Source organism: Petaurus breviceps, unplaced genomic scaffold, assembly GCF_028583685.1.
Source record: "Petaurus breviceps papuanus isolate PSGF00001 unplaced genomic scaffold, PetGlider_PUasm1.0 688, whole genome shotgun sequence".
Lineage (NCBI taxonomy): Eukaryota > Metazoa > Chordata > Mammalia > Diprotodontia > Petauridae > Petaurus > Petaurus breviceps.
The window spans coordinates 2,862,938-2,879,961 of NW_027186457.1; the positions used below are offsets into that span (position 1 = coordinate 2,862,938).

Here is a 17,024-nt window from a genome sequence, read left to right on the forward strand (position 1 = left end):
AGTGAGAGAGAGAGAGAGAGAGAGAGAGAGAGAGAGAGAGTCAGAGATAAACAGAGGTAAATGGTGGGACAGAGAAAGAGAGGAAGAAAGAAGAGGGGAAAGAAGAGAAAAGAGACAATGTTCAAGTGCAATGTTTCATTTTGGTATGAGTATGTGCAACAGTTGGATTATCTTGTCTATGTAAGTCTTATCAAGTCTGATAGGCTTTTGTTATAGGTTCTGATATGGACTGTATGTCTGTTATTCAGAGAACTAACCTACCTAGTTCAGAGAAACCCACCACCAAAAGATTGGCCACCAACTAATGAACTTTGAGGACACAGGCAGGCAAAAAAATTTAAGCGACTTACTAAGCTGTAAATGAGTGGTGAATTACATTGCTGTATGAAGTACCTACTGACTCCCTACTCACCCATGCAGATCTATCAATCACTTGTAATTGATCAGCATTTTCTAAGTTCCTACTTAATAGTTCCAGGCATATATATCTCAGCTGATGGGCTAAGCTATGTCGAAGGTAACCAACAAGCCTCAGATCTGTCACTGAGTTAGGGGGATTTCTACCCCACACATGTGAAGACTTCCCCCAGTGAAATGGGTGGATGACAGCAGAGTGTTCCAATAGCCAAAAAGGCAGCTGAAGCAGGCACTATGGAGTGCTTAAAGATTGAACAGACATCAAAGACACTGAGGGCATCTACTGCATCCAGAGCCATTGCTAGTTGTCTTGATACTCATCTTACCACTGGACCTAACAACTCTGGAAGAAAGAGTGAAATTGATGACTTTGTGCAACTTTTCCTCATTTAAGACTAATTCATGCACAAGTCAAGACATCAACCCATAATGTCATTGGTCCTCTTCAAAAACAAAGGACAAGTAGCAATTAGAAGTGTTAAAATGAAACAATCCTTTACCTCAAGGAAATTGCATTCTAATAGAGAAACAAAACAGTACCTACATGTCTGTACAAAATAAAAACAAAATAGAGGGGCATTAGGAACTGAGGAGGAAGTCTGAAAAAGCTTTATGTAGAAGGAGTAATTTAATCTGAGTCTTGAAGGTGAAGAGAGAGGGCATTTTAAGAATGGCATAGAGCCATTGTAAAGGCATGGAGAAGGGAGATGGAGAATCATGTGTGAAGAAAAGTAAGAAGACTATTTTTGGATAGACTATAAAGGAAATGAAATCATGTATAATAAGGCTGGAAAGATAGATTAGGGCCAGGTTGTGAAGGGCTTTTTAGATTAAATTGAATAGTCTATACTTGATTCTAGAAGAAATAAGGAACTCCTAGAGTTTATTGATCCCATATCCACTATTCTTTCTACTACATCAAAATGCTTCCCATATGTGTATGCATGTATGTATGTATGTACATATATGTAAGCATTTTTTCCAACATCTTCACCAAGGATTTTGTAAGTCTTTCATTTCCCTTGTAACTTCCCCTCATGCTAAGTACAATGACTATGGTAGCTGAGAAAATTCAATAAAAATGGACATAATGATTGCAAAGGAGTCACAGAACATAAGCAATTTCCAACTTTATGAGAATTACTTTGTCTCACACCAGGAGGGAAAACAAAGAAAAACCCATAAAAGTCAACATTTGGCTAGCCCTCAACTAGTTACCACTTTCTGAGTGTTGATCATTAGCACAGGGCACCTGAAGCTCTCAGCTTTCTTGTGTTTCAAACAACATCTATGAGTTCTTTCTATCAATAGTGTAAATTTGAGGTTCAAAGACTTTTCTAATCATATCAAACAATATCTCTTTTACAGTATATTCTCTACTACTAAATATTACAAGAAATGTACATTAGGGAGAATACTCCATTCTGTTAACTTTCACTGTTTAAGAGGTAGTTGTTTGTTTCAGTGAGTATGTTGCAAATTATGTTTGCTTGTATTCCAGAGGATGAAAATATCTTTTTTAAAGTTATGAACTCAGATTCATTTTTCAATTAATCCTTAACAAAGAAACATTTCATAGAATCTAGTTTGTATCTATTATTTTATTTAGAGCAATATAGAAATATGGATCTGCATACACTCATGATTGTTTGGTGGGGAGATTTAAATGGAAAATGATGAACTTTATCTTTTATCCTTGAGTCAATAGGGAGCCACTGGAATTCACTGATTAGGGGAAGGGAGGGAGAACATGGTCTTAAACTTCAGGAAAAACACTTTATCATCTGTTTGGAGAACTGATTGGAAACAGAGCAACCAATGAAGCCACTGCAATAGTCCAGATGGTAGGTGATGAAGGCCTGGACTAAGGTGTTAGCTATATGGTATACTCTTTCTACACTCACACATAATATAAGAGACATGGTAAAAGAAGAACTAACAAGATTTGGCAACTGATTGGAAATGTGGGATGTTGTTGTTTGGCCTTCATTCTCAAAGGCATAACATAGGTGATGCCATGACATGTAAGTTAATTGAATTTAAGTGAGGCAGGGTTGTGCAAAGTCACAAACCTCACTTTCTCCTCTGAAGTCATCTGGATCCAGTGGCAAGATATAGATCAAGAAGACTGGAGATCGCCCAGGATGAAGTAAAAGACCTTGGACTTTTTAAGCTAAGGTCTTTAATAGGTCTTAGCTGGAGTAAGGCAATGCCCATTCAGTGACTAAGGCTAGGTAAGAAATGAGACAGAAAATGGATGGCCTCTTTAACTAGCAAAAAAAATTAAATAGCTAGATAGGTAGGTAGGTAGATAGATAGATAGATGATAGATAGATAGATAGATAGATAGATAGATAGATAGATAGATAGATAGATAGATAGATGATAGATAGATAGATAGATAGAGAGATAGATAGATAGATAGACAGACAGACAGACAGATATAACTGGGGCAGGGGGGAAAGGGGGCACGAGTGGAGATAGATTTTCCCAGTAGCATCTATGGTTATTTGGTTTAAGATAGTGTCAGAGTTATCCTGAGTGGCCAGTGCCAGATGCAAAAAGGAAGAGTTTGAGATTTTACCCTGTGATAGAAAGAACAGAGTTGGCAGAATGTTGGGCCAATAACAGTTGAAGGATGAGTATGGTTGTGTTGGAATCAAGTACCCATGATTGATAAGTATAAGAGAGTGAAATGCTACCCATCTTTCTGTCCTCTGATTGGTTGTTTATACACTAGAAGATCATCCAACAGAAATCTTCTCCAAGAGGATGAGTCTCAAACTCTGGAGTCTACCACATTAGAAAGTTGCTAAACAGACATCTTTATAAGGTTTGAGAGAAAAGGTCATTGCAAACCAAAACCTGTCTCTACTTCTGATTTCACTATTTCTCTGTTATTGGCACCACAATTCACTCATTATCTTTTCTCTTTACTGAAGCTATCTTTGCCTCTCCTAATCATTTACTAATACCATTTGATCCTACCCCCAGTAACCTCTCTTGAATCCATCTCCTCCATACTATTCCTAAAAAGCAATAGATTTCACCATTTCCAATGGGACATGACAATAATAGCTGTCCTTTTCTCCTTTGAACCCTAACAATATACTAATGTGAGCTCCTACTGGTTGTAGTTTTCGGTAGCATCCCTCTTCATGAATCTTAGTAATAACTGAAAATATACAAATTCAATTCTATAGTCAGGACCAAGATGGCAGAGAAAAGGCAGGGTCTCACCTGAACTGTCCTAAATTCCCCTCCAAATAACTTTAAATAAAACATCAAAAAGAATTCTGGGGGTGCCTAGTTGGCTCAGTGAATAGAGCACCAGCCCTGGAGTCAGGAGGACCTGAGCTAATATCTGACCTCAGACACTTAACACACACATACTAGCCATGTGACCTTGGACAAGTCACTTAACCCCAATTGCCCTGACTTCCCCCCTCCAAAAAGCAAAAAAAAAAGAGTTCTGGAGTGGTAAAACCCCCAAAAGGATTGAGTGAAACAATGTTCCAGTCCAATACAATTAAGAAGGTTGTCAGGAAAGGTCTGTCACACTGAGGCAAGAATGGAGCATAGGCCAGCCCAGGTAATGCCCCAGCAAGCCAGCAGCAGGCCTTGGCGGCAACTGACTCTGCAGCAGCAGCTTCCAGAGCTATCAGTTCAAAGATGGTAAGGGAGTCAGACAAGTGGTCAGAAGGACATTACAAGGGTGTCTTTGCTGGCATTGTATGCAGGACTCTGTTGCATTTCCCATACACAGAGCTGGGTCAGAGTCCTAAGTCAAGGTCCTGGGTCACAGTCCCAAGGTAATGAGAAGCACTAGTACATCAGACCTTGCACTGGCAGGAGAATGAAGATTCTGGTCACACTTTCATGGCAGAGAAGAATGCTTGTGGTTACACACACAGGAACACAGCCAGACAAGTATAAAACACACCTCTCCTTGGATCATACCACCTTTTTGAAAGAACTAACAACTTACAGACCCCCAGAACTAGCTCTGAAAATAGCTGTACAAAAAACTCAAGGCTTGGGACAGTGCCCTTTCACCCTGGAAGCAAAGCCCAATGATAAGTCAACAAATATACTGGGGAAATGAGTGAAAAACAACAAAACAAAAGAACTTGAACATAGAAACTCAATCTGATGACAGAGGAGATTTTTTTTTTTAAAGCAATCGGGGTTAAGTAACTTGCTCAAGGTTACACGGCCAGTTATTTCTGGGTGTGGTGCTGAGTATCTGAGCCCGGATTTGATCCAGGTCATGCCGACACTGGAGCCGGTGCTCTTACTCGCTGAGCCACCTGGCCGCCCCTAACAGAGAAGATTAAAAAAAAAAGCTCAGAAGAAGACAACAAAATCAAAATTAATATATCCAACCTTCAAAGAAAAATTCAAATAGATTTCATACCCAAAAAGAATTCCTGGAAGAGCTTAAAAAGGATTTTTAAAAATAAATAACAGAGGTAGAAGGAAAAATTGGGAAAAGAAATGAGAATGATGCAAGAAAATAATGAAAAAAGTAGTCAATAAATTGGTAAAAGAGGCAAAAAATACTGAACAAAATAACACTTTAAAAAAATAGAATAGAGCAAATAATAAAAAAGGCACAAAAATCCAATCAAGAAATGGAAAAAGATACACAAAAAATCTCTGAAGAGAATGCCTTAAAAAAGTTTAATTGGCCAAGTAAAAGAGGAGGCACAAAAGCTCACTGAAGAAAATAATTCCTTATAAAGTAGAATTGGGCAAGTGGAATCTATTGATTCTATTAGTCATAAAGAAGCAATAAAACAAAATCAAAAGAATGAAAAAGTAGAGGGAAATGGAAAAGCTCTCATTAGAAAAACAACTGATCAAGAAAATAGATCAAGGAGAGATAATTTAAGAATTATTGGACTATCTGAAAGCCATGATATAAAAAGAGCCTAGACATCATCTTTTAAGAAATTATCAAGGAAAACTATCCTGATATTTTAGTTCCAAGGAGGAAAATAAAACTGGAAAAAATCCACCAATCACCTCCCAAAAGAAATCCCAAAATGGAAACTCCAAGGAATATTATAGCCAAATTCCAGAACTCTCAAGTCAAGGAGAAAATATTGCAAGCAACCAGAAAGAAAAAAAAAATATCATGAATCCAAAGTAAGGATAGTACAAGATACAGGAGATTTTACATTAAAGGATTATAAGCCTTAAAATATGATATTCCAAAGAAGAAATAAGTTAGGATTATAATAAAGAATTACCTACCCATTAAACGGAGTATAATCCTTCAGGTGAAAAATGGGTCTTTAACAAAAGAGAGGCCTTTCAAGAATTTATGATGAAAAGACCAGAGCTGAATAGAAAATTTAACTTTCAAATACAAGATTCAGGAGAAACATAAAAGGGAATATAGGAAAGAGAAATCATAAGAGATTCAATAATATTAAACTGTTTGCATTCCTACATGGGAAGATGTAGTGGCAAACACACTGGCACACCCAGGACGGCTGCTAGCACAGGTTCTTAGATCTGCTTTACTAGGAAAGATAGCTGTTTAAGGGGTCAACAATCTTTTTTTTTTTTTTTATTACATTCACTAGTTCAGGGAAAGAGTCAGCACCCTGAACTCCAGAGAAAATACAAGCAGAGAAATAAAGATCAACAGGTAGGGCTCTGACTGCCTGAATCAACTATATACTTTACATACTTCCCTAGATCAAGAGAGCCTTTGCATCTGAGTGGGGGGGGGAAGCTCTAAACATACAACCTACAACCACTTAGAATCTTGACCAGGTAATCACAAAGACCTTCTCATGAGCAAGCCCTCAAAGCAAAATACCAACTCTAATTATATATACACTTCTCAGAGTCAGAAGGCATCCCAACCCTGGTGACACAGTGCCTAATTAAAAATTAGCAAAAACTGTGAAAGTCTTCCTTAAAGCAAACCTCCCCTAATCAAGCTTCCCTTAATGGGTTCCATATGAGGCCTATTAATGGGCAGGGAAGATCTTAAATCCTATTAACATTACAGAAGGTGATACTTGTAATTAAGAACTTTCTCATTATTAGACCATATTGAAGGAGTATACAGAAACAGTGGTCAAAGGTGTGAGCTAAACATGTCAGGGTGATATATAAAAAATAAAATTAAATGGTAAGAAAAAGGAATAACTTGGGAGAAGGGCATAGGAAGAGACAGGATAGGACAAATTATCTTACATAAAAAGGCACAAAAATGTTTTTACAGTAGAGGAAAAATTAGGGAATTTGGGCTACGGGGATGTGCTTGAACTTACTCTCCGATCAGAATAGGCTCACAGAGGGAATAATATATGCATTCAGTTGCCATAGAAATCTATCTTACCCTACAAAATAGTAAGAGGGAAGAAAATAAGGGTGGAGGGTGAGAACCAGAAGGGCCTATTGGGGGCGGTGGCAGTCAAAAGCAAAACACTTTTGAGAATGGAGAGGTAGGGTGAAAGGAGAGAGAGTAGGATAAGTAGGAGGAGAATAAGATAGGGAGAAATGCAGAATTAGTCATCATAACTGTGAAAAACATTAGGGCAAGTTTCTCTGAAAAAGGCCTCATTTTTCAAATATATAGACAACTGAGTCAGATTTATTAAAAAAAAAAATAGCCATTCCCACCTGATAAATGTTCTAGGGACATGAATAGGCAGTTTTCAGACAAAGTAATCAAAGCTATCAATAGTCATATAAAAAATGTTCTAAATCACTATTGATTAGAGAAATGCATATTAAGACAATTCTGAGGTACCACCCCATATCTATCGACAGAAAAAGAAAATGACAAAAGTTGGAAAGGATATGGGAAAACTGAGATACTAATGCACTGTTGGTGGAGTTGTAAACTGATTCAACCATTCTGCAGAGCAATTTGGGACTATGGAGAGAGCTAAAAATCAAGCTTACCCTTAGATTCCGCAATACCACTACTAGGTCTGAATTCAAAAGAGATTAAACAGCAAAAGTGCCTATTTGTACAAAAGAAAATATTTCTAGTAGCCTTTTCTATGGTTGGCAAATACAAATAAGATGTTGTATATGACTGTGATGGAATATTCTCGTTCTATAAGAAAGGATGAGCATCATGCTCTCAGAAAACCCTGAAAAAAACTTACATGAATTGATGCAAGAGGAAATGAGAAAAATCAGTAAAACATTGTCCACAGTAATGGCAGTTGTGTATGATGATCAATTTTGAATGACTGAGCTATTCTTAGCAATACAATGATCTAAGACAATTTCAAATGTCTTATGATGAAAAATGCTATTCACCTCAAGGGAAAGAATTGAAGAAGTCTAAATGCAGATAGCAGCATGCTTTCTTTTTAGTCTTGATTTTTCTTTTTTTTGGGGGGGGGATTGTCTTTTCTTTAACAAAATAAGTAATATAGAAATGAATTACATGAGTGCTTACCTTCTCAGTGATGGGGAAGGACAAAAAAGAAGGGAGAGAATTTGGAACCAAATTTTTCAATGAATGTTAAAAATAGTTTTTATATGTAATTAGAAAAAAAATTAATATATGTGTGTCTATAATATATATATATATATATATAAACGAGCTCAACTCAATATAAAAATTATGCTACATAACATAGGAAGGAAACAATGAAGAGATCTATGCCTACCCTCAGAAAATTTATAATCTAACAGGGGATACTAAGGCATGCTATGGCCATAACACAAGGCAGAAATTGAAGATTTTCATGCACTTCTGATGAAAAGGCCAGAGCTGAGTAGAAAATTTGACTTTCAAATACAAGACTAAAGAGAAGCATAAAAAGACATGTCTCTACACATTGATTTGACTGAACTAATTCATGCTGCAAAGCTTTGTGCCCAGGACTGAATTGAGAGGCACTGTTAAAAGGGCCCCAATTACTTCCTGCCCTTTGAAAACTCAGAAAATCTCCCTTCAGACTCTGGATAGCCATGCACCACAACTAAAACTTTGTTTCAGTGTTTATGTTTTTATGCTTGCTGTCCTGGATCTCTCTTACTATTGTTTGGACTTTGTTAAATTGGAAGAAGGTTGCAACTTGAACTTCCTACCAACCAGCATGGCTAGGATTAGCTTTGCTTTAGTTGCTTGCCATTTGATGTTGGAATTGCTAATGAATTCATTAACTGAGTCTTCCATCAGAGTAATGAATGTCCCTAACTTTGTGTGTGTGACATCAAGCCATGGTTCACTCCTCAATCCACATACAGAGAGGCCACAAAACAGACTGCAATGACCACTGCTTAACAAGAATTCCCAGCAACCTTTCAGGCAACTCTCAAGTTCTCTTCTCACAGAGCAACACTATTACCAAGACCTCCAATGAACTCCAGCAACTTTTCAAGTTGACAGAGGTAGATTTTTCACAGAACAATCTTACAAACACACAGGAAGTAAGGCTGGCCAATCTCACTCAGTTCCTTTCATCTGGAGGAAAATCAGACCATGGAGATAAATGGCTACTGTCTACAGGACCTCATAAGCCTGCAAGAAGCTTACATAAACCATAACCAGATCAGCAGCATTTCTGCTAATGTCTTTTCAGTGTGATGAATCTTCTGAAACCCCACCTCAATTCTAACAATTGAAGGTGATTGATAGTCCCTGGTTTGATTCTACACCTAACCATGAAATTCTGATGATTAGGGAAAACCCAATGATTGGCATCTTCAATATAAATTTTAAGCCCCTTTCAAATTTATGCAGTTTGGTTTTGGCAGGCATATATCTCACCAATGTGTCTGGTAATGCCTTTGTGGGAGTGGAAAGCCTCAAGAGTCTTTCTTTTTATGACAATAAATTGATGACCATCCCTCAGCTTGTACTTCAGAAATTTTCAAACGTGAAATTCTTAGACTTTAGCAAAAACCCAATTCACAAAATCCAAGAAAGGGACTTTAGAAATGCACCAAGATTAAAAGAACTTGGCATCAACAATATGGGTGAGCTGGTATAAATGGATCACTATGCCCTGGGCAATCTGCCTGGGTTTACAAAACTCAGTCACCTACAATTCCAAGTTGTCTTACATTCACCACTTAGATTTTCACAACTCTATTGTTCAAAGTCTAATGCTTAACAGAAACTCCTTGAATGCTGGTTAGTAAAAGACTGTGGAACCTTTTCCTCACCTGTGTGAGATGATCATTCTCAGCAATCCTCCTAGGTTTAACTGTCATCCACTTGGTTAACTCCAAGAAAACCAATATGTGATTTATGAAGTCCCTGTCCATGTTTCTGCCATGCCATTTGAATATAGGGGGTAGCAGGTAAGGGGAATTTTAAGTCAGGACTCAAATTAACAGTGCCTTCCTATGATTTCTTATGAAACATTTCAAAATCATTTGAACGTGGATATTGGCATGATGGTATTCTGAGATTGTTGAGCCATGGCAGAACCTGAGCCCAAAATTTACTGGGTAACACTGCTTAGAAATAACATAACAGTGGAAATTCTTTCATACAAGTATGAATTGAACAATGGAGGTACTTTGGGAATCATTAATATAGAGATAGAATGCTCATGGAAATATACTTGTATTGCCCAAAATATAGAAGGGACAGATAAATAACTATAATAAGGGTCAACGGAATCCTTTTGGATGCTAACTAGATGCTGAAATTCTTTGTCAAACAGACAGAATCTCACTCCACCGTAGTCTCCATAAAGGTTAATTCCAATGTCATGACTTCAAACTTTAAATGCTCATCTGCCACCATGAAAATCAATAACCCCTATATCACATACACTGCCAGGGTTCCAGCTAATGTTGATGAATACAACTTGACACACGTTCACCCATCTATTGATTATGAAGTGCCTCACAGTGTCCAACATCCAACAACAGACTAGAAGATCATGTATTAACACCACCACAAAGAATACCACTTTTGCCCTTGACATTTTGGATCAGGAAACTTAGCATTGCCTGGCAGCATTCATGAGGTCAATGAGTGAAGTGATTTGCCTGTTCTCCATTGCAGTTTATGTAATCAACTGGTTCTTCAACTATCCTCAATGAATTTTATCTTACTTGGGATGGTGACAACAAAAAACACAAAAAGAGTTCTATAGAAACCACATCACCTCAATTTGACACATCCACAAACTATGACATGTAATAGTAACTCAGGAGATATTTGGCTTCTTTGTAAGGAGCACAAAACTGGTTTTGCTTTCTTTGGCAAAAGTAATAAAGTTTGGAGTCTTTTATATTTCTTACTAGGTGGGTGGATGTTTCATTTTTTTTTAGTATAGAGAGGTTTGACACATGAATATTTCTTCCAGTTTCCAGTTTGTGTTTGGTAGTGATGATGATGATGATGATGATGATGATGATGATGATGATGATGACGATGAAGAAGATAATAACGATGTCTTAGTTATTGTGCTAAACTTAATAATTTTGTTTTGACTACAATGCTCAATAAAATTATACAAAATAGGCTAGGTTTTCTTTTGGATTTTACCAATAGTATGAACCCTCTACCCCACCCCCACTTTCTTTCAAAGCCATCAGTAGAGACAACAGTCTCTTTCAAAAGTTCCATTACAGTTTTGGAGTTGTGTTGAATCATTTGTATAAGTCTGTTCTACAGACTTTTTACCCAAGAAGCCAAGAGTAGACTTACTACCTTTGTTCAGTGGATGAATTGTAATGTTGTACCAACTGAACTTTGAATGTTTTGACTTGGAATAATTCCTCCCCACCTCCCCACCCCCATCTCTATCTGTCTGTCTTTCTCTGTCTTTGTAATAGTTTAAGAGGTTTAGGTCAAACTAACAGGCAACAGAAATACACACACATACAGTAGCAGCAAGCACTCCAGCATCCCCAGGGTGGCTGCCAACACAGGTTCTTAGATATACTTTTCTAAAGGAAAGCAACTAAAAATGGGTTAACAATCTTGCTTTAATCAAACATATGTCATTTACCTAGTTCAGGGGAAAAAAGGTCAGCACCCCGAACTTCAGAGAAAACTAACAAGTTACAAGCAGAAGTTACAAGCAGACAGTCTTTCAACTGTCTCACAATTACATCCCTACCTAGTCACAGTTACCAGAGAAGGAAGCACCAACATCTGGGTTTTCAAAGCCAGAGGCTCGACGGCTGCCTAGAGTTTCGTGTGGTCAAATCACACAACGCTTTTCAAAGTGAGCCCCAAAACAAAATCTCACATCAGGGTATATACAGCCTTCTCCTGGCTCAGAGAATGTCACAACCCTCTTGATGCACTGCCCAATCACAAAGCACCAAAGCCTGGGCATTCCTAAAAAGTAAGCCTCCTGTCACAGGCTCCATGTGACCACATTCAGCCTATCAGAGGGCAGAATATATTTTCTCTCTGTTTTTTTTTTTTTTTTTTAGTTTTTTGCTTTGTTCTGCCTTTTTAAAAAAATTTGTTTTGGTCTTTATTAATTTGTTTGTTTACTTTTAGTTTACAGGATTCAATTCCACAGTTTCTTGAGTTTCAAATTTTGTCCCCCTCCATCTCACCCCCCCATGGTGGCATACAATCAGGTATAGGATCTGTAAATAGTTTAACATTACACATTAGTCAGATTATAAAGAAGGCTTGTATCAGATGGAATGAACAATGGGAAAGAGGAAACAAAACCAAACAAGAAAAAGACAGAGAGCAGGTAGTTTGCTTCAATCTGCATTCAAACTCAGTTCTTTCTAGTTGTTTCAGCAGAATATATTTTCAAATCAGGGAAGGTTCTCAGAGTCACTTAAACCTATCAAGGGGCCTAGGGGCAGGGAAGATCTTAAATTTCCATTCCCATAACACATACATATATATGTATGTGTGTATATGTATATATACATATAAACACACACGTACACATACATATATGTGTACCCACAAATACATAATTTTCAATGTAACAAACTATATGTTAATTGTCGTCTTATAAAAACCCAGATTAACAGAAGAGGAAATAGAATGCTTACATAACAGTAATTTAGAAAACAAAATTGAACAAGCCATAAATGAGCTCCCTAAAAAAAAAAAAAATCCCTAGGACCAGATGAATTCACAAGTGAATTCTACCAAACATCTAAAGAACAATTAATTCCAATACTATATAAAATATTTGGGAAAATAGGCAAAGGAGTTCTACCAAATTCCTTTTATGACACAAATATGTTCCTTATACCTAAACAACGAAGAGCAAAACTAGAGGAAAAAAAAAAACTATAGACCAATTTTCCTAATGAATATTGATGCAAAAAAATGCAAGTAAAATACTACCAAGGAGAATATAGCACCACATTACAAAAAATAATACACTATAACCAGGTGGGATTTACACAAGGAATGCAGGGTGGATTCCATCAATATAAGGAAAACAATTGGCATAATTGACCATAGCAATAACAAAACCTACAAAAATCATATGGTTATCTCAAAAGTTGCAGAAAATGTTTTTTGACAAAATGCAACTCCCATTCCTTTTAAAAACACGAAAATCAGAGAAATAAATGTAGCTTTCCTTAAAATAATACATAGTATCTATCAACAACCATCAGCAAGCATTATAAACTAGAAACCTTTCTGATAAGATGACAAGTGAAGCAAGAACACCCATTATCAAGATCATCATTCAATATACCAATAAGACAAGAAAAAGAATTTGGAGGAATTAGACTAGGCAATGAGGAAATAAAACTAACAATCTTTGCAGATGATATAATGGTATAATTATAGAATCAACTAAAAAAGAAACAAATTGAAATAATTAACAACTTCAGCAAAATTGCACAATATGAAATAAATCCACATAAATCACCAGCATTTCTATATATTACCAACAAAATCCACCAGGAAGAAATAGAAAGAGAAGTTAAATTTAAAATAACTAAATGCAATATAAAGTACTTGGAAGTCTACTTGTCAAGACAAACTGAGAAACTATATGAACACTTTTCACACAAATAAAGGCACATCTAAACAATTAGACAAATATGAATTGCTCATGGATAGGCTGAGTCAATAATTTTTTAAAATGACAATTCTACCTAAACTAATTAAGTTGTTCAGGTGCTTTTCCGTAATTTTCAAAGAGGATCAATGATATTGTCATGTCTTCACTAGTGTGTGAATGGTTTTGTTAGGCAGAGTTACACAGTCATCAGCCTCACTCTTCTACCCTTCTATCACTCTTCCAAAGCCCAGAGTCAAGACAAAAGGCAAAATAACCGTTGCTAGCCTAGGGTAAAGTACATGACCTTGCAGTCTTTGATGTCTGACCAAACTTTAAGCACTTCATAGTGCCTGCTTCAGCTGCCTTCATGGCTATTGGAACAAAGTGTTCTCTTCCACCTCTTCCACCGGAAGGGAGTTTCTACATGCTTAGTATATATACCACCCTAACTCATTGACAGGTTCGAGGCCCGTAAGTTACCCTCAACATGGTTTACTCATCTGGCAAGACAGCTCATCCAGGTGTGATTACTACACAGGCTCTTAGAGCAACATATGAGAGTCAAATGCCAGGTAGATACCAAAAGTGGGTAAAACGTTTGGAAAAGGGTTTGGCAATCCTTCACTCCAGAGGTGCTAGTCCTCCTTGAACAGCTTTTACAATGTAATGGATAAAGCACTGAACTTGGGATCAGGAAGACTCAACTACCTGAGTTCAAATCTGACCTCAGACAGTGACTAGTTGTGTGACCCTGGCCAAGTCACTTAACCATGTTTGCCTCAGTTCCTTATCTATAAAATGAGCTAGAAAGGGAAATGACAAAACCATTCCAGGATCTTTGTCCAGAAAACCCAAATGGATTCATGATGAGTCAGACATGACTGAGCAAAATAAATGGATAAATACTAATTACTCATGGGTAGGCCAAGTCAATGTAATAAAAATTACAATTCTTTCTAAACTTATTCAATAGCATACAAATCAAATTCATATATGCATGTGTGTACACACACACACACACACACACATATATATATATATATATATATATATATATAAAACTTATAACAAAATTCAAATGAAAGAACAAAAGATCAAGAATAGCAAGGGAATTAGTGAAAAGAAAATGTGAAAGAAGGTAATTCAGTAGTACTGGATCTCAAATTGTATTTTAAAAGGGTAATCGTCAAGACATTCTGGTATTGGCTGAGAAATTGAGAGGTGGATCACTGAATGGATAGTTAAGTATACAAAACACAGTAATAAATGACCATAGTAATCTAATGTTTGACAAACCCAAAGATCAAGATTTGAGGACAAAAAAATCATTATTTGACAAAATTGATGCAAAAACTGGAAAGCAGGAACTATGGATAAGATAAAATCTCATACTGTATACCATGATAATGTTAAAACAGGTAGATGGTGTAGACATGAAAAATGATCGCATAAGCAAATTAGGGGGGCATGGAATATTTTACCTGTCAGAGTTATGGTTAAGGGAAAAGTTTATGACCAAACAAGGGAGAAAAAGAATTACAAGATATAAAATGGATAATTTTGATTACATCAAATTTAAAACTTTTTGCACAAACAAAACCAATGAAACTAAGATTAGAAGGGAAACAGGAAAGTGGCAAAAATTGTTGCAGCAAGTTTCTCTGCTACAGGTTTTATTTCTCAAATATACAGAGAACTGAGGCAAATTTATAAGAATATAAGTCATTCCCCAATTGATAAATGATCAAAAGATATAAACAGACTGTTTCCAAAAGAAATCGTCATATGAAAAAAATGTTCTAAATCACTATTGGATAGAGAAATACAAATTAAAACAACTTTGAGGTACCACCTCACACATGTTAGATTGACTAAAATGACAGAAAAGGAAAATGAAAAATATTGGAGAGGATTTGAAAAAATAGGGACACTAATGCACTGGTGGTGGAGTTGTGAATTGATCCAACCATTTTGGAGAGCAATTTAGAACTATTCCCAAAGAGCTATAAAACTAAGCGTACCCTTTGATATAGCAATACTACTACTAGATCTGGTTCCCAAAGAGACGAAAGGAAAAGGACCTACTTATACTATTTATATATATATATATAATTTCTTGCAGCTCTTTTTGCAATGGCAAAGAATTGGAAATTCAGGGGATGTCTATTAATTGGGGCATGACGGAACAGATTGTGGTATATGATTGTGATGGAATACTATTGTGTTTTAAGAAATGGCAAGCAGGACTCTCTCAGAAAAACCTGGAAAGACTCACATGACTTGATGCAAAGTGAAATGAGCAGAACCAGGAGAACATTGTACACAGTAACAGAAACTTTTTATAATAATCAAATGAATAACTTAGTTATTCTCAGGAAAACGATGAGCCAAGACAATTCTGAAGAATTTCTGATGAAAAAGGCTATCCACCTCCAGAGAAAAAACTGATGGAATCTGAATGCAGATTGACACATACTGTTTTTAAAAATTTATTAATCTTTGGGGTTTTGGTCTTTGTTGTCTTCTGCAACATTGCTAATTTGGAAACGTTTTGTATGACTGTATATGTATATTCTACATCAGATCACTTGCCAAAGGAGGGGAGAAAGGAAGGAAGAAAATCTGGAACTCAGAATTTTTTAAAACAAATGTTAAAAATTTTTGTTTATTCATAATTGAGAAAATGCAAAAAATATTCTTTTTTATTATATTTAGTTAACAGTTCTAAAAGAAAAAATACATGGTTGAATAACAAAGTGAAAAAAGACTTTTCCACAATTATGGCTGTTTCCTTTCAAAAAAGTATTTTGTTATTCCATGTCATGACAAGATATCACTAGTTACTCTATTTCGGAAAAGTGCTTACTTCTTAACACTCCACTGAAGTCCTACTCCAATATGTTATGCAGAAAAGACCCTAAGCTTGCCAAGGCTTTGCCAGTGGATCAAAAATCCTGGCATGCTGTATCAAATTAAAAAGGCTCTGTGTACAAACTGGGTAAATATTGCACTATGCCTATTGCATTGAGCAAATTAGCTAAATTCAGAGAGGTTTATCACCAAAAGCATGGCCATCCAAGATTAATTGAGGAGGGGCAGGGAAGCAAAATAATGCATTAAAAAGTTTACTAAGTCATAGACTTTCTGTAACCTTTACTGATGGAGGGAAGATGACCCAGGATGAAACACTCATCATCAAATTCTTAGACTATTTATCTAAAATGGTCCTTCCAAGGTTTCAACAGGGTTCTCCCAGAGCCTCCTACAACTGCAGTTTTCTCTTTTTTAACACTGCCTGGAGGTCACATTCAAAGGGGAAAAATACATTTAAAATATGGAAGTAGGCCCAGAGATCTTCATTTACATGCAAAAAGGGTCCCGAGCAGGAAGCACTTGGGAACCACTGTTTAAAAGGATGGCCTTTTATGCTGTTTTATGATGTTGGTTATGTCTGTTTATTGTCCTGTCCCTGAAGGACTTAGATGTGGGTGTTTAATTGTCACCATAGTACTAAATGCTATCATTTTCTGTCTATGTGTTCATTGTCTTCATTTAATCATGGAGCTGCTTGTTACATTACCCAATAGTATAATAAGGCCCTTCCTCTTTCTCTCTTGGTGGGAATGTACTTTTCTCCTTGAGATGGAGAAC

The 17,024-nt window shown here is 36.5% G+C and overlaps 1 pseudogene; it reads left to right on the forward strand.

Annotated features, from left to right (window-relative positions):
- Window positions 1-8,501: 8,501 nt before the first annotated feature.
- LOC138174187 (leucine-rich repeat neuronal protein 1-like) lies at window positions 8,502-10,464 on the forward strand (annotated as a pseudogene).
- Window positions 10,465-17,024: the final 6,560 nt, after the last annotated feature.